Below are 26,371 nucleotides of genomic sequence, written 5' to 3'. Positions count from 1 at the left end.
CTTGTTTCTCCAAAGGCATTTTGTTTATTGTAGCTTCTGATTCTATAATCATGTTAGTCATTATGTTTATTTTATTCATGTTAGGCCAGTTTTGGTTAGGGCCTTTTGATAAAATGGCGATTTCTTCTTTATTAAAGTTTACATTGGAAAGGTCAACTACAGGGGGAAGAAATTTTTCAATTAAATTTTTTGTCAAATTGTTTTCTTTAGGTTGATTTACAAGTGAAAACGTTTGTTTCTTCTTTTTAAAATGTTTAATTTTCTATCTAAAGTAAGTTGATTTGCGAAAGAATATCAAACAATTTATTGTCAGTTTGACTTTGAAATATGTTCCATTGTGCTATAGAAAGCAGATGAGCTGCTTCAAGGTGAGTTTCATACAATTTGTTATTTAAAAAGGATTTTTTTCTTATGTAAAAAACAAATTTCGTTTTTCAGCCAAATCTTGTTCGTTTTTTGTTGAGTTTTGATCAAATGTGGTGCGTAACGATGTTTTTTAATTGTTCCTTTCAAGAAATTGGGTGTTAAATCATGTGTAATGCATTGCTTCAGGAAATTGATATCTTTGCCTAATTTGGCAACTTTGATTTTTAGGCCCATATATTGATAGGCCTTTCTCTTTGCCTGATAGGCCGTTTCACTTATAGTTATGAACTTCATTGGTTCCGTATTGAAGTGGGATTACAACAAAATTAATTTCTTTCAAGGTCCACCTATTCAATACAATGACGTTTTATTGTGATTTAATCACATGTCAAATAGTCAAATGGTACCAGTTTCGGCATCTATGTGCCATCATCAGCCTTGAGTACAAATTAAAACAAGATATATATTCCTAAAACATCTAAAACACATTTTAACACATTATAAAATAACATACAATTAATGTGGTGATACATGAAATACGATAAATTATGATACAATTGGTGTGATATAAAATTCTTAAAATTCCGGCTGTTCGTTACATAATTCAGTCTGTGTGCATCACACTAGAGTCAGAAACCAATAAAGCAATCAATTTTCTAGATATAACTATTATTAGAAATACATCTGGCCTGTCTTACAAAATATACAGGAAACCTACACAAACTGCTAACACTATACACAAAGATTCCATATATCCCATAATGCACAAACGTGCAGCATACAATAGCATGGTATATCGAGCCTTCGCCATACCCATGGCAAAGAAAGATCTTAATAATGAACTTAATACCATAAGGGCAATTGCTAAGTTCAATGGGTACAACAGGCAGTTTATAGAACAAATAATAAACAAATATCGGTACCGGCCTAAAACCAAACTCATAAAAGAAAAAAGAAAAAAACTCATATTTCAACCACCTTCACTTATAATAATGACGTCCACAAAATCACCAACCTTTTCCGAAAACACAACGTAAGAATTTTATTCAAAACTAACAATAGAACTTCCGAAATTTTACACAACTCTGCATCAATCAATACCCCCCAGTATCTACTCCAAATCTGGAATATATAGACTAAAATGCAATGAATGCAGCAGCTCCTACATAGGCCAAACAGGACGCAACTTAATGATTAGATATTCGGAACACGTCAACGCGATGAGACACAATAAGTTCTCCGCCATGGGTGTACATATGCACGACACTAATCACAAATTTACCGACATTGAACAAGATATGGAAGTTCTTCAAACAGTAAACAAGGGACCCACAATGAATATCATTGAAAGTTGTTACATCAACTGCGACCAATATTTTAACCCCAATTATAATTTAAATGAGATTTACGAGAAACCCAATATCCTTTTTGATCTTTTAATCGATTGGCTTAAAAATACCAAACTATCGAAAAACAGTTCGATTTTCCAAGTAATCCGGAATACACACTCCCGTCAATTACCCCCACTACCCCATCCTTCCGCCCCGCCTTAGTTCCATTCCCCCGCAAGTGCTCCACCTCCTTCCTTCCCCTCGCCTTCCCCTAGCCTCCTTTACCGTTGCTCACACACTTCGTCCGGCTCCGTCTGTGTAACAACACGTTCACATGCTGCTCAAGGTGAGTCAGTCATCATTTAACGATTCTAATGTTTCTAGTAACTCCCATACATTGCTTCCAACATCTAACTTAGCTATTTTCTCCTTCAGGTTCAAACTGAAGTGGGAATGCATCTCTAAATACATCACGATCTTACATGATCAGAGTAAACTTCCCTGGAACCACCTAATATCTAAAGGAACAAATGTCATTCACATAGACAGCATACAACTGTAAAAAAAATTCACTTATCCCGGATGCACACAGACTGAATTATGTAACGAACAGCCGGAATTTTAAGAATTTTATATCACACCAATTGTATCATAATTTATCGTATTTCATGTATCACCACATTAATTGTATGTTATTTTATAATGTGTTAAAATGTGTTTTAGATGTTTTAGGAATATATATCTTGTTTTAATTTGTACTCAAGGCTGATGATGGCACATAGATGCCGAAACTGATACCATTTGACTATTTGACATGTGATTAAATCACAATAAAATGTCATTGTATTGAATAGGTAGACCTTGAAAGAAATTAATTTTGTTGTAATCCCACTTCAATACGGAACCAATGAAGTTCATAACTATAAGTTCTGGAATTGACATAACACTTCACAATTAACTTAACCAAGTCCAATTCATGGCTCTGCGCTACTTCTTGCTCAAGTAAATGGTCCTTTATACAAGAAAACAAGGTTCCATTCACTGACCTCAACAAACTTCTTTGCTCCTTAGTACATTGATATTTCTGAGTGCACTTTCAGTCAATGTACACAACACTATCATATCTTAGGAGGGCACGATTAATCCCTCACCTCCAGAGTACATCTTCTCCTTGATTAAAGTGTAGTCTGTGTAGTTCTCTCTGGCACTCCTCAGAGCACTCAAGCATACCGCACATTTGATAAGGCATTCCACCTTCCTCACGACAAATCCAGCATTATATGTCTCAACATCACTCACATATGGGGACAACTGTTCAAATGCTGGATGAGTACAGTAGTCACGATCAAAATCTGGGGTATATGCAACCCTATCCTGTGATACTGCGAGAATTGCATGACACTGTAAATCTGAGCTGGGCTCGGGGCTAGATACACTCAATATATTAATTTGATCCAAGGTAATGCAGTTACTTGAATCTGCTCCTTTTACCTCATGTTGAGCCAGTAATCTTTTGTATGCAGCTTTAAACTGAGCAGCAGTAGGGTTTTTGTTATTATCACCACCTCTCCTAATGGCAGAGAACAATACGGTACCTCCAAGTAGTCCTGACTGAATTTGTACAATAACAAGTATTTCAGTTTATGCTGCTCACTGAGTACTAAATACTTATAGAGGCCAAGGCAACTTCTTATGCACACCAAAAATCCAAGAAATTCAGTCTTCTTTCTTGAGTGGAGAACAGAAGAGTCTAATGAACTTGATGTTAATAGCTGCATGATTATGATTCTGCCTTGCTGAGGAAATCCTTTATAGAAACCTCTGTTGCGGGAGAGAATGTGCACTTATATCCCTTTTGTTCAAACTGTCAAATATGTTATTAAAAATTTCTACAAATTCAGCTGTAGCTTCACAATCTGCAGATAAATCATGCTGGGGCTGTACCTCAATTAAGGCCATGGCCGCTTCCTTCTCACTCCTAGCCCTTTCCTGTCCCATCGTCGCCATAAGACCTATCTGGGTCGGTGTGACGTAAAGCAACTAGCATAAAAAAAGCAAATAAATCATACCCTGAATTTTTCAAATACCTGAGTGCCTGAGCCACACTGTTACTCAAAGTTGGGGCTGCTAATCTGACTTTTACGTTTTCCGATTCCCAATTGATATGGCACTTATGAATCTTAGTAGCATAGTAGCAGGCGTTAATCCCTCTTCTAGTTGTATTTCCACTAGTTTTCCTACTTATGTCCATTATATGGCATTACCTTCACTGTTAAAAATTGTGCCCAAAGAAGCCAAAGTATTCCTCGCCAATTTCAGCATGTGGCACACATCTAGAAAAATAAACACTGGCTCTTTCATCACTGGGTGCTCAAATGACGTTTTCTCATTGGCTTGGGGAATATCCAGGCCCAGAAATTTTACTATTGACAAGTTGCTGGCTGCCCCATCAAATGTTAAATTGACTTACATGAATACCAGTGTCATGCAATATGGTCAGAGCAGTGGTTAGTAAATTTGCCTTATCTTCTCGTGACAAGCTATCAATTAAAAAATAAGCTATGGGAACCTTCCAATGGCCATTGATGGCATTTACCAGAAACACAAGGGCCTCCTTTGTTTCTGGGAGTGAATCATCATCAACATCAGCCCCCATGTCTACATAACCACATGCGGCCTTTCCATCCCATTCTATCTTTTCCTGATGGACATTTCATCAATGATGAGGCTACAAAGGACAGGTTTACCTGTGGCATTACCTTCTTCCACTTTAAACTTTAGAGCTGTTAGAGCTTCCTTTTTACCAAGCTCGATAGCTGCAGTCGCTTAAGTGCGGCCAGTATCCAGTATTCGGGAGATAGTGGGTTCGAACCCCACTGTCGGCAGCCCTGAAAATGGTTTTCCATGGTTTCCCATTTTCATACCAGGCTGTACCTTAATTAAGGCCACGGCCAATAGCAAAAAAAAAGAAAGAAAAAAGAGCTTCTTTTGTGAAGCCAGGAGAGCTATCAACATGTTGGTACCATTTCCTAAGAGCGCGTGGATGAGGCAAGCATACATTGAACACCTTTCTTACATAGTGGATGGAGCATGCTGCTCAGTTGAATTATCATTACTATTAATTACTGGAAGTGAAGATGAAGTGCAAGGGGTGTTTCGACTTTTAGGTGGCTTACGATGCCTGGAATATTTGTTCAGGTGTCTTGGAAATTCAAAAACAGTCGGAACTGATCCTTTCAGAGGAACTGGATGGGTAAACCTCTCTTTGTCGAGGGGCTGATGACCTTCGATGTTAGGCCCCTTAAAGCAACAAGCATCATCATCATCATCATCTCTCTTTGTCGAAGCAGTTAGGTTCAAAATGTTTTGAACAAAGTTTTCTAAATTTTGATGGCTGAAAACCCTCTCTCTTCATATTTATGACCCATTTCTTCAGCAATTCGCGGTCTGAAGGGAAACTGAAATAAGTGAATAACATAATCAGTTATGCTTAGAGGGTGATATCCACCAATTTATCCCACAATAACCCATTGTTAACCCCCTCCTCCAACATTTATATCTTACATTAAATAAATTATGATGTTACTTCATTTGAGTGGCTTGGGACATATTGGCCATCATCCCCTTATGCTCAGGTGTTTGTTGAATTTGTCTGATAACCTAGTGTTTGTAACTAGTTTTTAAGGTCTAGAATTCAGGTAGGGGGAGGGGGGGGGTTGCTTTAAACAAGGTACCATCCCGGCATTTTCCTGGTAGGAGTATTGGAAAATCTGGTCATCCAGCTCAGCCGCGTAGTCATGGTGCGCGACTTACGGCTGTGCTGTGAGGTCCAGAAATAAATTTATGATACCAGGAAAAACGAGTATGTCAAAAAAGTTCTAAGTAAGATAAGTCCATGATGTAGTTATAAGTCAGAACTAAACTATATGTAGGCCTACTTAGGCCTAATATTTCATTTGGTCCCAACGGTACAAGTAAACATGTTAATATCATCTATGGGAAAAGAGCACAAGTCATTTTCTGACTTATACTAGTTTTCCTTGGCAGCCTAGATACTGTATGAAATCAAGGCAGTGTCTTTTGAGTTACAGATTTTAATCCTTGCCTGTGAAAAGATATCTTACTCCCCTGTTCAAATCTCTGACTGCAATGGTAAGGAGAGCAAGATATGACAATTTTTGCTATATTCTTTCAGACTGGTGTACTTCACTTATCATATAAACAAAAATGCGTGTTTTTTATATTTGTAACACATTAAAATTGCATAGAAAAAGCCTGGTTTGTCGACAATGAATCCTTGAAATCTCCCCGCTTATGCCGATGACCCGCGCAGTTTACGATAGGTGCCCAACATCAGCTGATTTGTATCTTGGCGCCATGTTCTGCTGGCAGCACCCCCTCTATCTATTTGTATGCTCGAAGGCACATTGTGTGCACAACTCCCTTCTCTCTCTTTTTTTTTTGCACGGTGAACATAATCAGCTGTATATTGTAGGCGGGTATTACACTGTCAACGAACTTGGATGAAATAAATTTGATAATCTTTGTTAAGATAACTTTGTTGAAGACGATTTTTAACCATTCTTGGACGAGTTCCTCCATATTGCTGTATTGGATCAACGAATCCTGGTAAAAATGATTTTAAAAATAACTGGAGGAAATTGCGAATTGAATTACGGAACTATTGCCAGAGTCTACGGTTGACGGTGTGAGAAAGAAAATAAACATTCTCAGGACCCAATACTTTGTAGGAAATGCTGTATAAGAGAATTGCTCATATTATTATATCTTTATCATACATAGTAAATCTCAGTGTTATAATTCCGAAAATTGAAATAAATATTGTCCGCCTCTGTGGTGTAGTGGTTAGTGTGATTAGCTGCCACCCCCGGAGACCCGGGTTCGATTCCCGGCTCTGCCACGAAATTTGAAAAAGTGGTACGAGGGCTGGAACGGGGTCCACTCAGCCTCGGGAGATCAACTGAGTGGAGGCGGGTTCGATTCCCACCTCAGCCATCCTGGAAGTGGTTTTCCATGGTTTCCCACTTCTCCTCCAGGCAAATGACGGGATGGTACATAATTCAAGGCCACGGCCGCTTCCTTCGCTCTTCCTTGTCTATCCCTTCCAATCTTCCCATTCCCCCTGTTCAGCATAGCAGGTGAGGCTGCCTGGCCCTCCCCAGTTGTATCCCCCGACCTAGAGTCTGAAGCTCCAGGACACTGCCCTTGAGGCGGTGGAGGTGGGATCCCTCGCCGAGTCCGAGGGAAAAGCCGAACCTGGAGGATAACCAGATTAAGAAGAAGAAGAAAAAATAAATACACTTGCACGTTCTTGATTATTAGTAAATTCTTGGGTTCCTAGACTCCATCCCTGGCCAGATCGGAGCTTTTAATCGCGTGTGGTTAATTCTACATACGCGGATTAGGTTCGTACAACTGTCGCCTACGTGATCAGTGGTAAGGCCTCCGTATAGCAGCTTAAGCAAAGTCACCTCCCTACAGGCCATGAAGGCCCTTGGAGGAGTGGAAGGTAAAGGCTTCCACCATTGTTAACCTCAGCACGAAGTGGGTAGAGTGGTTAGCTCTACGCCCGGCTGCCTTTGCCCCCAGGAATTAACCAGGTACTCATTTTTGGTGTAGGCTGAATGAACCTCAGGGCCATATGCACCTCCAGAAGTGGAAATCTCGTTTCTTAAATTTTATGACTTCCTGACGGGGATTCGATCTCACGTTTTTCCGGGCGGACCGAGCACGCGTTTACTGCCTCAGCCCTTAGCCTACAAGGAATACAAAGCCTGCTCACTCTGAGTGCTCTCTTCAGAAACAGTGTCCACATGGCAGTGCACGTCTTGACCACTGCAGCGCTAGTATACAACCTCACATCAGCACTCGCTAGCATTGCTAACGGGAGTTAAAACCAGCACAAATTTACCTCTACACTATTCTTAGTGTATATAATATACGTTACTGAGTAGATTGAAGTAGAGTATAATAAATATTCACCTTTTACCCCTAGGAGTTCAATATTCAGCTGTGGATTTTCATTTCAGATAACACACATAACTGTCAAAATGTATGTCTGGCATTTAAAAGGATATAAGGTCTCAACTAGATATATTTACTACCGTACCGTAGATTTTCAGTGAAGAAGGAACGACTTAACCATTTTCCTTGATATTTTCTTCTCATAAATTGTTTTTCTTCTCAAGAAGTATTTTCGGCGATACTCATCTGTCATGTTATTAGCGTGTTGTAGTTAGCGACAGAGGGGCGCAGAATCTTCTGCAGTATTATTCAGCTTAGTTCCTCAGGATGATCACTTTTCTCACACTGTAGAATAGGATTTTAAGCAACATGTGGCAACAGTATTTTGGTTAATGCTTGTACTATTTTTGGACTGCCCAACGGTACGGATGTAATTTCGTCTCTTACTTGCCCCAGTTTCATCAGCAGTGATGATGAACTCTGGATACTACTAATTTTATTAACACACTCTTGACGTGGAATGTGGTCTCGGCAACTCTTAACCAAATACTCTCCAATATATGCCATTGCAGCACTCGACATAGAAACGCATGGTGCTCCTTCAGCTGCCTTTACAATGCTTTCCAGTTGTGTTTGAAAATTTCTTGCTAACTCAGGATTAGTTGCTGCCGGTTCATCCGCGTGTGTGATTTGTTCATTAACGGTTGCAAAAGTTGGAAGAGATACATTTTATTTATTTTGTTCCAAAAAATAAGTAGAAAACCATTTAGAAGCTTATAGGAAACCATTTATTTCTTTCCTGGTTATTTTTCACGAAAAACTGAAAGGTAAAAAGGAACTACTTAAATATTATGTCACTTTACGTTCCACAACTATTAATCTCTTCCTCCTGCATAGAGGAGCACATTAACTTACGGTTTGTGATAAGAATGGGCAGCTGCACTCTTCAAATATTCCAAGGTCCAAATCACAGTTTCGACACTGGCAATTCTCAATGTGAGTTTCATGTAGAGTATACCACAAAAATAATGAAAGTATGAGAGAGCCTTCAAGTCCTGGGTACCTACTCCAATATTTGTGCCAAATACGATGGCTATGACACCCAAGGAGTCTGGCATTGCTTATACCTTCCCAAATAATATGCTAATGTTGACGGATCATGTAACTACTAAATATTTTCATTCCTCCCCTGAAGAGCGAGGCAGGCTTCCTAGACGGTGACACCGTCTCTCTGGCCAGGAGATTTATATCAAAGATAATATTATTATCATCAGAACAGGAGCAATAATAATAAGTAACCTAATTTTTGCTGTCACATGGTCTGCGTATTTACTGTACCATACCTTGTCTATTTATTGCTTTAATCCATAATTCCCTAGTTGACTCTTAGGAATTCATGGAAACTAGTTCCAGAAACTTTATTTCTAGAACCTTGTTTACAAAACAGTACGCAACAGTACACCATTGTAATTATAATTGACGTACCTATTTTAACAATACGACGTCACCAGTAAGCATACAACTTGTAGAAATACTGCCAGCCGAGGTGTTCATGTGAGTTTGAATTGCAGCGCCTCTAGCGGCAAATATAGCATCCACAGGGCGGACAGCTATGAGTGGCTATTGGGCAGGCCTTGTATTTCTTGTAGGCTAAGCTCGGCCAGGCAGCCCCTCGTATAGCAGCTTACACAGCGCGAAATACGTTCTAGTTCCAGACTCGCCGCTAGACTTCGTGTTAGTCCTCCACTGTTTAACACTGACCTATATGGAAATTGTGAAGCAAAAAGTTAAGTCAGTGAGTTCTTAGGTCAGGTAGACCTTAAAAATAATTGGTGTTGATTTGTGTATTCAGCCTGTAGGGAGTAAGTATATCGTTTGTATTTAAACTTAATTTTAAGATAATTTTTGGTGCATAGTTATAAATATACGAGGTTCTGCACTTACCGCCGAGAGAGTATTTATTGTAAATGTCTGACTCCTTGGCTGAATGGTCAGCATTGAGGCCTTCGGTTCAGAGGGTCCCGGGTTCGATTCCTGGGCGGGTCTGCGATTTTAATCTTGCATTTCATATTAAATTCTTCTGGCTCGGGGACTGGGTTTTTGTGGTTTCTCCAAAACTCTCCTCTTCATATTCATACAACATACTACACTACCAACTACCACAAAACACGTACCGTAATAATTATTACATCCCTCAATATTAAGGTTGGTGACAGGAAGGGAATCCGGCCTAAAACAGGGCCAGATCCACGGGTGCGACACATCCACGACTCCACAACTGTAGGAAGAAGCGGTCGAAAAAGAAGAAAAGACGATTATTTATAGTAAACATTCTAATCACAGGATGTTTATTGTGTATACCATTCTGCAAAAGTAAATCAAAATCAAATCAAAATCAGTCAATACTGATCTGCATTTAGGGCAGTTGCCGAGGTGGCAGATTCCCTATCTGTTATTTTCCTAGCCTTTTCCTAAATGATTTCAAAGAAATTGGAAATTTATTGAACGTCTCCCTTGGTAAGTTATTCCAATCCCTAACTTCCCTTCCTATAAATGAAATTTTGCTCCAGTTTGTCCTCTTGAATTCCAACTTTATCTTCATATTGTGATCTTTCCTACTTTTATAAACGCCACTCAAACTTATTCGTCTACTAATGTCATTCCATGCCATCTCTCTGCTGACAGCTCGGAACATACCACTTAATTGAAATAATAACATTAAGTTATTTATTAGACCACCTAATCAATACAAAATCGTCTTGGATGATTTACATAGATTTGTTAGCTAATAGTGGTACATGTTTCGCCTTCCCTGAAGGCATCATCAGCCATAGTCTTAACCTTAAATTAAAAATAAGCGTCTAAATAACATGTAGTAATGAAATGAATTTTAAAATCTTGAAGAGATTTGAAGTAAAATAACATTAAAAATAACAATGATGGTTTGAAAATACAATGTGATGAGATATAATAGTGGAAGTATTGACAAAGTTAACTTAGAAGGCTGCTAAAATAAGTACAATGGATAAAACAACAGATTGTTATACAACAAGTAGTAAGATTGCATAAAAGTAAAGTTGATAGTCTGGCGGTTATAATTAGACGATGGCGAAAAATCGTATATAATCAAAGTAAAGAAGAGAGAATAAAAGTCAAAGTTAGTCGAGAGATCCGGAGTTAATCATGATCTTGAAGATAAAAGACGAAAGTCAGATGCATATGGTGAAGTTGTAGAACACGTTGAGGTTATGAAGTTGGTGAATAGAAGTTGAAGAACAGTTTCAAATAGGATCACTATGGACCATCTCAAAATTTGAAGTGATGTTCAAATGTTGTAAATTGTGAGTTTGTAGATATTCTAGTTGAAAAAGCATATGAAAGTGGAATCATCTGACGGCGACAAAGATAGCTTGTAACATTATGAGTTAGAAGTATTTGCATCGGTAGACTGCTTGCTTCTTGTTATAACATGTAACATACCACTTAGTCGAGCAGCTCTTCTTCTTTCTCTCAGTTCTTCCCAGCCCAAACTTTGCAACATTTTTGTAACACTACTCTTTTGTCGGAAATCACCCAGAACAAATCGAGCTGCTTTTCTTTGGATTTTTTCCTGTTCTTGAATCAGGTAATCCTGGTGAGGGTCCCATACACTGGAACCATATTCTAGTTAGGATCTTACCAGAGACTTATATGCCCTCTCCTTTACATCCTTACTACAACCCCTAAACACCCTCATAACCATGTGCAGAGATCTGTACCCTTTATTTACAATCCCATTTATGTGATTACCCCAATGAAGATCTTTCCTTATTGTACCGGGCGGTACACCTCTACACCATTTATTTAAAAGTTACGCCAGTTGAAACTCCTCTTCTGGAGGAAGGTTGAACTTTATCTATTCTATTAATTCTCTACTTTCTCAGAAGATGTCACCACGTGGAAAATTTTGAGTTTTTGAACTGTGTCACTTTTGATGTGTTTTTGTTTCGCTTGAAGTAAGAAGTGTGAACTTTCTCTTCTAGAGGACACTACTGAAGATCAACAATAGTGCAACCTAGTGCGGAGTCAAAGAACTATTTTGTTGAAGAAATTTTTATTTCAAATGTTTGTTCTTTGTTAAATTTCTTTCTGCCATTGTTTATGTTGGCTGTATACCCCTCTTTTTCCCCTTAGTTTGGATCTAGCCAATCCCGAATTTCTTTAATTAATTTTCCACCAATAATGTGTTTCTTTTTCCTCTATGTAGGGGTTTCTTTTCCCTAGCCAATAAAAATTTTGTGGGAGGGTGTTTTCTTTCCCCTAACGCCTAGAAACTTCCGCGAGAGTATTTAGACTGCTGATTTTGGGGTCTCCGGGCCACTTCTGTTCCATCTTTCAGTGTATTAAGTACATAGCAGGAGGCGGGAAGCGCCTCTTTCTTCTTCAGCCGTTCAACACCAGGTAATGGCCTATTAATAACTCCTTTTCTTGCTAGGTCGGCAGTTTAACACTCGCGGCGGGTTCGAAGCATTTCCATCATGTAACCTTTTCCTAAAATGTAATTACTCTTTTCATCTTTTTCTTGTAAAGCTACATATTGGGATAGAGAGTGCTAACCCTCTCGAGCTCCCACTCACATTTGTTTTGAGGTGAACTTATTTTTTTCAAACTATTCTTCGTTTATGTAATGTAAAGTGTTCTTCTCTAAGTCACCTCTGTAGTATGGGATTAGCCCTTGCGTTAGCGGCCCAGAGCCAGATTAGGTTTTAAAAACAAAGTGTATTAGGAGTGCAAGATCGCCTCCTCTCAAATTGTTATTTTAGAGGTCATGTAATCAACCTTCTTTTCATGTAATAGACCTCCGTAGGTTGGGTATTTTACCCCTGTGAATACGTCCTTAGAAGGACAGCTTGAAGGTAGAGTTTGGTGTGGCCTTGTGATAGGCTTACAATTTTGAGAGCGGATCGCTCTTTGAAATTTGTTTCTGTATACCTCGTGCAGGCTTTATGTGTAATGTTTGGAGCCAGTGCTCCTGGGCATGAATGGGGTTTTCTGCCCCTTGGCAAAATTTTTTTTTGGAGTAAGGCGGGGCTGATTGCCCAAGAGTTATGAAGTAAGGGCACTGAGCCCGAATCCAGTAATATTGTACCTACATTTTTGCTACTCTGTACCTGTTATGATTGTTATCTCTTGTTTTTGAAAAGAAAATATAACCTAGTTAAATTTTAAATTAATTTTACATTGCACGTTAATTTCGTAGCTTGAAACCCATTCACACCCGCACCTTCTTTCACCTCTACCTACCACGGATAATCTCCGTAACAAGTGGTAGCAGAGCGTGGTTGAATGGGTCTCAATTTAGCCCCTTTTGACGGCTAAACATTGCTTTGATTCGAACTCTAACAATTTTCTCAGTTGCTGGAATTTTTTGAGTTTTTCAAAATTGTTCTGTCATCATGCCCGGCCCTCGCGATGTTCTCCTCCTTAACTACTTGCGCAAAGAGGAGTTGATATACGAGTTAACTATCAGGAATGTGCAATCTGGAGGCACGGTTGCAATCGACACCAACAAGCTTAGAGAGTCCCTTGATTTGCCCATTTCCATCCCCAATTTGGGAGAGAAAGAAATTGATGACTCTCTTTCCACGATCGTCGAGAATATTACTGGGCTAGCATCTGTAGTCAGCTTTTTTGATGAAAACGATCCGTCTCCTAATCAAATTAAGCGTGTGCAAGGCAGGCTGTATCACTTTGCAAATAGAGTTAATGATCTGTTGTCTCTAAAGGTGAATGACTTTCAGAGGAAGGACGCTAATACGCTCCTTGAAACTATTTCTGAATTGTCTAATAAGGTCACTCAATTGCTAACCGGCGAAGTTCCTCCCAAAACTGATCAACCCGCCACGGTGAATGTAGGTAACGAGGAAGAGCCTCCTCAGGGAGAAGTCAATAGGATAACCGTTGCTGCTCAAACTATCTCTGCCCCATCGAACAACGAATCTGAACGCCGTGCGTCATTGGGTAACATCCGCTCTGAATTAACTTCTTTGCCATTGAAACCTTTAACGACTATGTCACCTGGGTTCAGTAGCTTGCCTCATCCATTGGCAATGTTGCTTAGAGGTATCTCTAAGTTTTCCGTCAACACCACCAGTGATGTAATTTCATTTTTAAGATTCCTAGTGGAATTTCAGGATCATGCTCTTGTTTTTTCTCTTTCGCCATGTCAAATTTTGCAAATTATCTATCCGTATGCTATTGGTATTCTATCTGATAAAATCGTAAGAGCCATTGCCGAGCAATCATCTATTGAGGATTTCCATGCCCATTTGCTAGCTAACTTCATCCCGGCTAGGGCCAGGTCCTCCCTGATTCAGAAGTACTATTACCGTGTACAGCGCTTGGATGAAAACTTGGCTGATTTCATTCAAGATATCAAATTCTACACTAGGGTGTTTGCTCTGCACTTTCCTGAAGATCAGATTGTGCAGGCTATTGTAGAAGGTATTTCGCCATCCTACAGGTCATATTTGTGTTTCGCGGCGTGTCCGCAAACCTTCTCTGAACTTGAAGCATTGGCCGTCTCAGCGGAAGGAGTTAGATACGCCGATTCTTTGCGTGTCGCGAAAGAACCCCCGCCTTCCTTTAGTAACACTCGGCCTCCACCTCGCCGACCAGTCAATCCCCGTAAATGTTATGCGTGCGGGTCGCCTGACCATCTGCGGAATAAGTGTCCTCTGATCAAGTCAAGTGGGACAAGGAATGGAGCAGGGTCATCACAAGGCTGTTTTAGGTGTGGGGCCTTCTCACATATCGCCAAGAATTGCCCAAACTCAAATAGCACCCCCTCCTGCTCAACTTCTGGTGCAAATTCCAGCTATGCCAATAATAAAAAGTGACTAGTGGCGTCGGCTGAGCCGACTAATCCATCTTCCCGAGACTTAGCCCCTAGTAAACAGGTTGTAAATGCAGAGAACGACCAGCCTTCAAATTCATCTTTTGAATGCCCTAAAGAGTGTCTTAGGATTGCGGCGGATACCCCCGCACCTGTTCCTTTTCTTAAGATTGAGTTAAATAACGAGCCTATAACAGCTCTCTTAGATTCAGGCAGTGTTTGTTCCATTATTTCGGCTGATTGGTATTTTAAATTGAAATCTGTTTGTAAACTCCCTGACTATGACTCATCTCCTGTTAAATATGTTTCGGCTAATTCATCTCCATTAGAAATTCTAGGTTCCTTACATGTCAAAATTCGGGTTTTTAAATTTACATGGAAGATCAAATTGTTTGTGGCCAAGCGTTTGTCTTGCCCCATCATATTGGGAGCGGACTTCATTTCTCACACTGGTCTTGTGCTCGATCTCCAGAGTAGGTCGTGCACATTCAAATTTGCGTCCAATTGTAGAATTCCCTTGTTAAAGTGTAATTCTGTATCATGTTCATCTATTTCGCCTACCCAGGATGAGATGTTGTTAGACCTTAGACATCTACCTGAGGAGCAGGCTGATAGTATTCGGAAACTGTGTCAGTCGTTTCCCGAGGTGTTCTCTGATACTCTTGGTGTTACTGACCTTATTGAATACAAAATTGAGGTCACGGATTCGATTCCTGTCCGTTTTCCACCGTATAGGCTATCTCCACCTAAAATGAAGGCTCTGAAAGAAATCATCGATCAGATGTTGAAGGATGGTATTATTAGGCCCTCTAAGTCAGCGTATTCTTCGCCTATTTTTCTAGTCCCGAAACCCCAAGGAGGCTTCAGGCCTGTCATTGATTACAGGGCTCTCAATCGGAAGGTGGTGTTGCAATCTGTGCCCCTTCCCGACCTTCATTCTTGTTTTTCATGGTTTCGTAAGGCCAAGTTCTTCACGATCTTGGACTTGAATCAGGCCTATAACCAAATTCCCCTTGCCGAAGAGTCTAAACATCTTACAGCGTTTGCCACGGACTGGAACTTATACGAATACAACCGCGTGCCTTTCGGGCTCCCCACGGGGGCAGCTGTGCTCACTAGGCTACTAGATAGGGTCTTTTCCGACATCAAATTTGAGTACTTATATCACTACTTGGATGATGTCGTCGTATTTTCCGAGACTTTTGAAGAACACCTAGATCATCTGCGAGAAGTTCTCGATCGCCTTCGTAAGGCTGGGTTAACTGTCAAGTTGTCCAAGGTTGCCTTTGCTAAGCCCTCTATGTCATTCCTAGGGCATATTGTGTCACCTGATGGTGTAGCTGTCGATCATTCTAGAACACAGGCCATCCGTGATTTTAAACCTCCTAAGGACATCAAAGGTATCGCTAGATTCATTGGTATGGTGAATTTCTTCAGGAAGTTTATTCCTAACTTCGCTAATAGAGCGGCGCCCTTAAACCTTCTCCGTAGGAAAGGCATCAAATTCGAGTGGGGACCGTCTCAACAAGCCGCTTTTGAAGACCTTAAATTAGCTCTCTGTAATGCCCCTGTACTTGCTATGCCTGATTTCTCGAAGAAATTCATCGTCCAAACCGACGCGTCGTCGTCGGCGGTAGCTGCAGTCCTTCTTCAAGAGACTGAACTAGGGAGGCGCCCCATCGCCTATGCATCTAGGACTCTCTCGGCTCAAGAAGCAAAGTACTCCATATATGAGCTTGAAGGTTTGGCAGTTTTATTTGCTTTAGAAAAGTTCCGTCTCTATCTGGAACATGTCAAATTCGACTTGGAGACAGATAATCAAGCCTTAAGCTGGGTCTTAGGTAGGCCGCGTCGTACTGGTCGTATAGCCCGTTGGGCCATCCGTATTTCTGCCTTCCAATTCGATGTACGACATATCAGAGGTACTGAAAATGTTGTTGCTGATGGACTCAGCCGTATGTTTTCTAACGACGTCGAGACCCATGAACCTGTCGACAGTTCATCACCTTCCGAGTCCATACTATCTGAGGTTAATGCCATCCTAACAGATGCTCCCATGCTCTTTAGGGATATCGAGAAATACCAACGTGAAGATCCGACGCTGGGTCCGATAATGGAAACCCTTTCTTCTGGGGAACATGTCGTCCCTTATGTTCTGAGGAATGGTGTTTTATGTTGCCCATCGAGGCATGATAAGATGATGAAGGTTGTCGTGCCAGCGGTTCTTGTGCCTATGATCTTCAAGTATTATCATGAGACCCCATTAGGAGGGCATCTTGGAATCTTTAAAACCCGTGAAAAAATTCGTGAAATGTTCATTTGGAAAGGTATGGACGGTGAAATCCGTGAACTTGTAAAAGCTTGTGAATCTTGTTTGCTTAGTAAACCCACCATGTCCACCAAGGTAGGCCTTTTGTCTTCGCATCAAGCGTCGCGCCCCATGGAACGCCTGTATATCGATTATGTAGGACCCTTCCCCCAGTCAAAGGGTAATGCTAACAAGTTCATCTTTGTGTGCGTAGATGGCTTTACTAGATTTTCTTGGTTATTTCCGACTAAGCTGGCTACCGCTCAGTCCACCATTACTTGCCTAAATTCTATTTTTGCTTCTTTTGGTCCGTGCCAATATATTGTATCTGATAATGCTAAGGCGTTCACATCAAATTTATTTCGTAAATTCTGTTTTGACTTGTCCATCTCTCATGTAACTACTTCTGCTTATTACCCTCAACCATCTCTGGCTGAACGGGTTAACCGTAATCTCAGGTCCGCACTCATTGCCTATCATCATGAAGATCATTCTAGGTGGGACACGTCCCTGCATTGGTTAGCTTTTGCTTTGAATTCGGCGGTTCATGAATCTCACAAGTTTACTCCAGCTTCCTTGATGTTTAAATTTGTTCCCAACACGCCGCTCTCTAACCTCTGGTCTCTGAATGACATTCTGCCCGAGACAATAGATCCGGACAACATTAAAGATCTTTGGAAGAAGGCTAAAGCCAATCTTAAAGTGTCTCATGAAAAGGTTAGGGAAAGGTACGATCGTGGACGGAGACCCACCACTTTGAAGGTAGGTGACCAGGTTATGGTCAAAAATTTTGTTCCCGCGGGCAAGCTTGCCCCCAGATTTCATGGGCCTTGTATCATTCTCGATTTTCTTACGCCGGTTACCTTATTGCTAAGTAATCCAGCCACCGAGAGGATATTTAGAGTTCACCTGTCCCAGGTGAAACCGGTGTAATTTCTGTGTTAACTTGCTTCATATTATTTTGAAAGGATATGAAGGTTATATTTTTTTTGAGTTTCACTTTTAAGGCATTCTGCCCCTTCTGTAATATTTTGGTTTTAGATGTAAGCCTTGTGTAAAACCTGCCCCGACCCGTTAAACTGCCATCCTGTTCTTGCCACGGCCATTACCACGCTCCCGTCTCCTGCTCCACCTTACACTGTGGCTTCATAATAGTAAATGCCATGGATATCTACACGCCGCTGGCCCCTCAACCTCTCCACAAGCCTGTACCCTCAAAGAAGATGATAGTCCAACACAATTCTGCCGCCTAGCTTTAATGTTTCAGCGCCCCCGCAGCCGCGCAGCGCCGTGCAGCGACTGGGGAGGGGGATGGGCCCCCTCCTCTCCAGCGAGGACGACATGTGCACGGCGAGCCGGAGCTCTCCTCCCGGCCAAGGCTGATGTGCGGCGCACGACCTGCTACATGCCCGCAGCCTGTATCTGTTCACCGCGGGCGCGGCGTACTTCAACACCTCTGCTCCCCTCATAGTGCGGGCGAGCGGTATCTCAGGGTACTTGAGGGGTCCGAGCGGCCTCCGTTGGACGCAAGCTGCAACGGCCGGTCTGGCCATCCGACTCAATCTACATCAACTACATGGACAGTCACCATAAGCAATAACTACCCTTGGGAATTCAACAACAATATTTGGTGGACATTGCAAAATTTTTCTTCACCTTTCAAGTATTAAAAGGTTATCTTCAGAAATCCAACTTCTACAAACATAAAGACTTTCATTCACCTGCAACAACAATATTTTGAAACTGAATTAAGAAATCTTGTGAATGCTTCTGCTATCTATCTTCGTATCAACATCATTACTTGGACTTTGTTTCAAACTGATTTCATGTGTCACCCCTGGAGGAACTTTTGGGGGGGGAGGTCTGTACCGGGCGGTACACCTCTACACCATTTATTTAAAAGTTGCGCCAGTTGAAACTCCTCTTCTGGAGGAAGGTTGAACTTTATCTATTCTATTAATTCTCTACTTTCTCAGAAGATGTCACCACGTGGAAAATTTTGAGTTTTTGAACTGTGTCACTTTTGATGTGTTTTTGTTTCGCTTGAAGTAAGAAGTGTGAACTTTCTCTTCTAGAGGACACTACTGAAGATCAACAATAGTGCAACCTAGTGCGGAGTCAAAGAACTATTTTGTTGAAGAAATTTTTATTTCAAATGTTTGTTCTTTGTTAAATTTCTTTCTGCCATTGTTTATGTTGGCTGTATACCCCTCTTTTTCCCCTTAGTTTGGATCTAGCCAATCCCGAATTTCTTTAATTAATTTTCCACCAATAATGTGTTTCTTTTTCCTCTATGTAGGGGTTTCTTTTCCCTAGCCAATAAAAATTTTGTGGGAGGGTGTTTTCTTTCCCCTAACGCCTAGAAACTTCCGCGAGAGTATTTAGACTGCTGATTTTGGGGTCTCCGGGCCACTTCTGTTCCATCTTTCAGTGTATTAAGTACATAGCAGGAGGCGGGAAGCGCCTCTTTCTTCTTCAGCCGTTCAACACCAGGTAATGGCCTATTAATAACTCCTTTTCTTGCTAGGTCGGCAGTTTAACACTCGCGGCGGGTTCGAAGCATTTCCATCATGTAACCTTTTCCTAAAATGTAATTACTCTTTTCATCTTTTTCTTGTAAAGCTACATATTGGGATAGAGAGTGCTAACCCTCTCGAGCTCCCACTCACATTTGTTTTGAGGTGAACTTATTTTTTTTTCAAACTATTCTTCGTTTATGTAATGTAAAGTGTTCTTCTCTAAGTCACCTCTGTAGTATGGGATTAGCCCTTGCGTTAGCGGCCCAGAGCCAGATTAGGTTTTAAAAACAAAGTGTATTAGGAGTGCAAGATCGCCTCCTCTCAAATTGTTATTTTAGAGGTCATGTAATCAACCTTCTTTTCATGTAATAGACCTCCGTAGGTTGGGTATTTTACCCCTGTGAATACGTCCTTAGAAGGACAGCTTGAAGGTAGAGTTTGGTGTGGCCTTGTGATAGGCTTACAATTTTGAGAGCGGATCGCTCTTTGAAATTTGTTTCTGTATGCCTCGTGCAGGCTTTATGTGTAATGTTTGGAGCCAGTGCTCCTGGGCATGAATGGGGTTTTCTGCCCCTTGGCTAAAATTTTTTTTGGAGTAAGGCGGGGCTGATTGCCCAAGAGTTATGAAGTAAGGGCACTGAGCCCGAATCCAGTAATATTGTACCTACATTTTTGCTACTCTGTACCTGTTATGATTGTTATCTCTTGTTTTTGAAAAGAAAATATAACCTAGTTAAATTTTAAATTAATTTTACATTGCACGTTAATTTCGTAGCTTGAAACCCATTCACACCCGCACCTTCTTTCACCTCTACCTACCACGGATAATCTCCGTAACACTTATAATTACACCTAGATACTTTCAAAGATCCCCAAAAGGGGATATAGCGGAATTTCTTTCCACGAGTTCCCAGCAAATACAGAATTACGAGAAAAAATGGGTCAGAATTATCTTACATCGGTATAACAAAAAAAAAATAGCATGTGACATCCTTCCTCGAAATCTGTAGTATGTAGTGAACAATTTGAAAGCAAGCGCTTTAGCATTTTCCAAATGCAATTCCAATACTTCTTTCAGGGTATCCATCGTGTTTTCATGACAAGAGTAGGCGTAGTAAAATGCGTAAGCTGCCCAGGAAAGGAAGCTATGGAAATGCATTGCTGAAGGCAAATACAAATGTTTCAAACAATGTGCAAGTAGAGCAAAGGGAGTGGTGGTGGTGGTGGTGGTGGTGGTGATTGCTTTAAGAGGAAGTACAACTAGGCAACCATCCTCAGTATAACACTAATCTGAGAGAAGAAGGGAATGGATTCGACATTTCAAAAAACGAAGTTATCGGTCAAAGAAAGAAAAGGCCATGAAGGGTGTGAAAATGAAATATGCCCTAGGCCTTGAATACTCTAATACCGTCAAGGTAAAAAAGATCAAGAGTTGACCAAGGGAGGTCAGATAGGATAGATGAAAAGTGAGGTGGTGGCACAAGTGAGTGGGAGAAATTCCTAGGGCTCAGCTAAGATCCTCGTGGTCGCCAACCCACGCTCTCAAGTTTAGAGCCCCTGGGGCCACTTTTAGTTGCCTCTTAGGACAGGCAGGGGCTACTGTGGCTGTTATTCTACCGCCCCACCCACAGGGTTTACTACCCGAGGCGGAGAGGTTGGCTAGACAGTACGAGGAATGAAGTTTAAGAAGGTGAGAACAGAAAGGTAGATACAGACATGAAGGAAGAAGAGCACAGACACTTCTCAGGTCACCTTGTTAGTCTGGCCCTACTTTCCAGTCGCAACTATACGATCTGACTTGTATGAGCTCTTCTTGAATTACTGTGTGATATATTTTTTATTTATTAAACATCATATATATATTTCACTTTTCTGTTCAAAACGCAAGGTTTTATCTTTGTAATGTGCTTCTGTGTGCAAGTTACTCTCGTAAATGCCAATTGGAATCGTACTGAGGAATGGTGGGCTAGCCTGACATCTGGTGGTGCTATTTGAACTACTGCTACTCTGCCACTTTAGTACTTGTAAAGACCGCACATGCAGTGGCCTTTACTTATCTCGTAGATAACGGTACAACTCATAACATACATATAATTGCGAATGCATTCCTACGCTTAGGGTTGGCATCAGGAAGGGCTAAGTCCACACTTGCAACACAGTTCACATATCCTGAGTGTGGATGTTTTATATAAAGCTACCTGTAATTCAATCATAATAGCCTATACTTAGTTGAATACTTAAATGGGAACATACATTTGATAAATATTATCGAATGTATCATGTAAAACTAATTATACAACATAAGATGAAAACTAATATTATTATTCAGATTTTTAAGAGCAAGAAGAGAGGAGACAATGATGTTTGATTTAGCATAATAGCAAGACCGACTACAATAATATCAGACCTTAATGTTACTATCGAATAGGAGGAAAATGGCGACTTCGTGGGCGAGCGTTTGAGACATGTGGTTGGTTCATATCTATGTTTACATTCTGTTAAAGAGTGTTATTTTGATCGAGTTATTGAAGTATAAAGTATATGTTTGGTAAAATAGTAATCTATAACGGTTTATCAGTATGGTGTTTTGTTAGAAATTTATATGATGGTATTTTTGATCTATAATAGTGTTTATATTGTCGTGCTGTAACATAGCACAAAATGGGTCGTTCCTGCTGCGTTCGTGGTTGTAGATCTAATTATACCGTTGCTGAAGCTTTTAAATTCCCTGAAGATAGATCTCTACAGGAGAAATGGATAAGGAATATTCACCGGGAAAATTTGGAAGTCAAAGACCAAACTATCGTACTAGGCTATGTGTGTAACCAAAATTTGTGGTTAGGGAAGATCTCTTTCCAACCGATAACGGTGAGCTATTCGTTTTAGTTTTCTCATTCAGTCGGAGTAATTTTATGTAAGTTGACGATAAGTATTAGTTTCTATGTAGAATATAAGTGTGTGAGTGTATTTATATGGGTCACTGGTCACTAGGATCTGGAATTATATGCAGTCATGTGAGAATATATTAGTTTTGATTGTGTTGTGAACCGGATTTAAATCGAACTATGGCAGTGCCTCTTATGCATCTATTCTTAAGTTCTCTAAGGAATAAAACATTAAGAGAGAAGTGGATTAGGAACATATATCGTGAATATTTCTACAAAACAGTAGTATGCATATGTCATCTGAGAGTAAGTCTGAGATTAGGGAAGGCTATTTTTCCTAATTCTAAATGGTTGACCTATTCGTATTCCTCAAAAAACAATTCATTTAGATATTGATAATTGATATGGTGATGTTCCTTCAGTGTCTATGTGCTTCAAAGTGTCGTTGATAATTGATATGGTGATGTTCCTTCAGTGTCTATGTGCTTCAAAGTGTCGTGTGATTTAGATGCAATTGTATTTTTAAAGAATCTGTGCTTGCCTGCGGGAACATTTGGCTAGATCTTGGTGTATGACAAAACTTATAGTGTGATAGATGGAGCAATCTGAACACTGTTACACAGAAGAAATAGTGACTTGCAGGGATGGTGGTGGTGGTGATTATTGTTTTAAGAGGAAATACAACTAGGCAACCATCCTCTATATAACATTAATCACAGAGATAGAATGGAAGGAGTCCGACACTTCGAAAAATGAAGGTATCGGTCGAAGGAAGACAAGGGCCACGAAGGGCATGAAAATGAAAGACTCCCTAAGTATCCATACGTAATACCATCGGGGTCAGAAAAGAACAAGTGTTGACCAAGGGATGACGGATATGATAGATGAAAGTGAGGAGCCTGCACAAGTAAGTGGAAACAATGCCAGGACTCAGCTGAGGGCCCCGTGGTCGCTCCAGAGTTCAGAGCCCCTGGGGCCCCTTTTAGTCGCCTCTTAGACAGGCAGGGGATACCGTGGGTGTTATTCTACCGCCCCCACCCACAGGGGGGATTTGCAGAGATTAGCTTTGTTTATAACTCAGGGGTTTTATTGTACCAAAACCTTCCGATTCATGCTGTGGATATCTGTTATCAGGAAGTCTACACCAAATTGTATCTCGTCCATGTAGGTTAAAGACATCATTGTTTAGAGTCAATAGAGTTGTTTTACTCATGTTCTTCAATGGGGAAAATCCTATTATATATTTCGTGTCTGAACTCTTCATTGCTAAGTTTACCACCATGGTTGAAGTGCTACTATATCATATGTCAACATACGATTTAAGAGTTTCCAGTAAGGAAGGCTTAACATCACCGGGGCTGTTCATTGAGCTGGCATAATCACTTCGAGTGTACTTCATTTTCATCGAGTGCTGAACATTAGAAATTGTCCACCACTTCGAAACTAAGACAACACGGTATGTTTCATAGTTCTTATGAGAGTGAATAAATCGAGGAATTTCGCACCTTAAATTATTTTTAAACATTCAAAATGATGTTATAAATATCATTTTAACAGTTTTATAATGTATTTCCATCTATCCAGCGAAGTGTATTCTAAGAGAAAACGTTATTTGACTAAGTGACATTTCGAAATAATCAGCTTGTAGTTCTCTTTTGCTGTGGGGCTGTCCATCTATTCTAGCAGAATATGCGTGATTCTAGTTGATCATATGTGATGAGTACTTGTTCACGAAGTGTTTTCATAGGTGCAACAGTGATTTTCCTTATGATGTTACATTTATCATCTTAAAATACCTACCACCGTTTGCAAAATATGTACGCGAACTTTTCTTAATTTCTGACGGATTGAACCAGATATTATATAGCTCTTTCAGTGGTATCAACACGAGTAATTTAATGTGACGCCGGGCTGAGTGGCTCAGGCGGTTGAAGCTCTGGCCTTCTGACCCCAACTTGGCGGGTTTGATACCGGCTCAGTCCGGTAGTATTTGAAGGTGCTCAAATACGTCAGCTTCGTGTCGGTAAATTTACTGGCAGGTAAAAGAACTTATTTGGGACGAAATTCCGACATCTCCGAAAACCGTTAGTTGGTTTATCGTCGAAATTAAGTTATTGCGTGCTACCCTAACCTTCATCAGACGGCAGCTACTGCGCCCACGACGTCCACCATCTTGGTTTTGATATTACGGTCTGATATATTGTAGTCGGTCTTGATAATAGCGTATATTTGATTACATCATGGCGTCAAACATTGATCAAATTATATGACCAAAATTGTATCAAAATTCATTGATGATTACTACCTTGACAGAACTGTGCTAACCTCTCGTGGAGAGGCCATGTCATGAGGCTATTTTGTTCCGGTCCGGGGTTATGTATGCCCTCTTTATCATTAGTAAAATGGGTGTCTGGCCATGTTTTATTTTCAGATTAAATAGACTGCATTTTGCAAGTTTATGATAGAAGCTTAACATTTATAATGTTACAAACGGGAAATAATAACCAAAATAACACTCTACCCACTAGATGCCACAGATGATTCAGGTTACAGTTCACATTAAATTTAGTTACATTCATGCTTATTTATATCTTAAACTAGCTGATGAACCCGTGCTTCGCTACGGGATTCTCAGAAAGACTGACTTTGTGGTTTTTTCTGTTTTATTTTTTTTTGCTAGGGGCTTTACGTCGCACCGACACAGATAGGTCTTATGGGATAGGAAAGGCCTAGGAGTTGGAAGGAAGCGGCCGTGGCCTTAATTAAGGTACAGCCCCAGCATTTGCCTTGTGTGAAAATGGGAAACCACGGAAAACAATCTTCAGGACTGCCAATAGTGGGATTCGAAACTACTATCTCCCGGATGCAAGCTCACAGCCGCGCGCCTCTATGCGCACGGCCAACTCGCCCGGTACTTTGTGGTTTTCCTAACTGAAATCAACATAGGTCATTACAAAAACGTAAGTATGAATGTAGCGATTAAAAGCAATGCTATCATATAAAATACTCGATCAAATGGAAAGTCGCACGTTTTATCACTTTTAACGAACAGTGTTGTGGTTAGATTGCGGTGCCAATCTAATAGTCCAAAGTTCCAGAGCTGGGATGACCAGGCCGCAGATTGCCATGAATGAATGAATGCCATGAACACTCATCTGTCATTATTCCGCTAAATATGCACACTGTTCATTCCAATCAGTGCCTCAGAGTAGGGATTGAATAGTCCGAATGCTATGATGATCCAGTGTGTTGCGTACCAGTAGTATCAGAAAATGTATAAACCAGGGGAATGGCATGCTAAAGAAGAAAGTTATCTAACTCCCCAGCTACTTCCCATCAATATTCAGGCAGGCTGTTACACTCTGTACGACTGGGCGAGTTGACTGTGTGGTTAGCGGTGCGCAGCTGTGGGCTTGCATCCGAGAGATAGTGGATTCGAACCCCATTGTCGGCAGCGCTGAAGATGGTATTCCGTGGTTTCCCACTTTCACACCTATCAAATGCTGTGCCTGTACCTTAATTAAGGCCTAAGGCACTCCTAGCCCTTTCCTATCCCATCGTCACCATAAAACCTATCTATGTCGGTGCGACGTAAATCAAATAAAAATACTCTGTATGCAGCAGTAATTCTATCTACTGGAGATGAGGGGCAACAGAAGACACAAAGCACATCACGACAAATGTAATGTTATTGTTGATCAATGTTATCGAGCTTTCTATATTGTAGGCTTACACATTTAGTTTTCTTTCGACTCTGTGATTTGTATACCGAAAACTGTAGTTTCTTATTCTCCGACTTTACATACATATTTTCATTAAATACAGTTTACCCATTTTCTCGTTACTCTGCGCTGATATGGACTTAGTAACAAAAATCCAAATTCATGAATATCTTTGTGATCATAACCAGTACGGTAACAATGTATAAGACGTGAATAATAGGAAATTTAATACTATATAACCTTAGTTATGTAGCATTCATCGGTTACACCTCTAATAAGAAATATTTGAGAATTACATTTTAGGCCTTCCCCTAAACTACCATTTTACTCAGCGTGAATAAAATAATTTACATCCTAGACTATAGCGACTTATTTCCTGAC

The 26,371-nt window shown here is 40.5% G+C and overlaps 1 protein-coding gene across 1 annotated transcript in view; it reads left to right on the top strand.

Annotated features, from left to right (window-relative positions):
• Positions 1 to 284: 284 nt before the first annotated feature.
• The window catches only part of LOC136859540 (zinc finger protein 596), a 46,418-nt gene continuing 20,331 nt past the window's right edge, over positions 285 to 26,371 (top strand). Inside the window, exon 1 of the mRNA XM_067138702.2 lies at positions 285 to 368. The gene's annotated coding sequence lies outside the window, so the exon portion shown is untranslated. The remainder of the gene's footprint in view (positions 369 to 26,371) is intronic.

The sequence above is a fragment of the Anabrus simplex genome, chromosome 1 (genome assembly GCF_040414725.1).
Source record: "Anabrus simplex isolate iqAnaSimp1 chromosome 1, ASM4041472v1, whole genome shotgun sequence".
NCBI classification, from domain to species: domain Eukaryota; kingdom Metazoa; phylum Arthropoda; class Insecta; order Orthoptera; family Tettigoniidae; genus Anabrus; species Anabrus simplex.
This window is presented reverse-complemented; position numbering and strand designations above follow the sequence as displayed.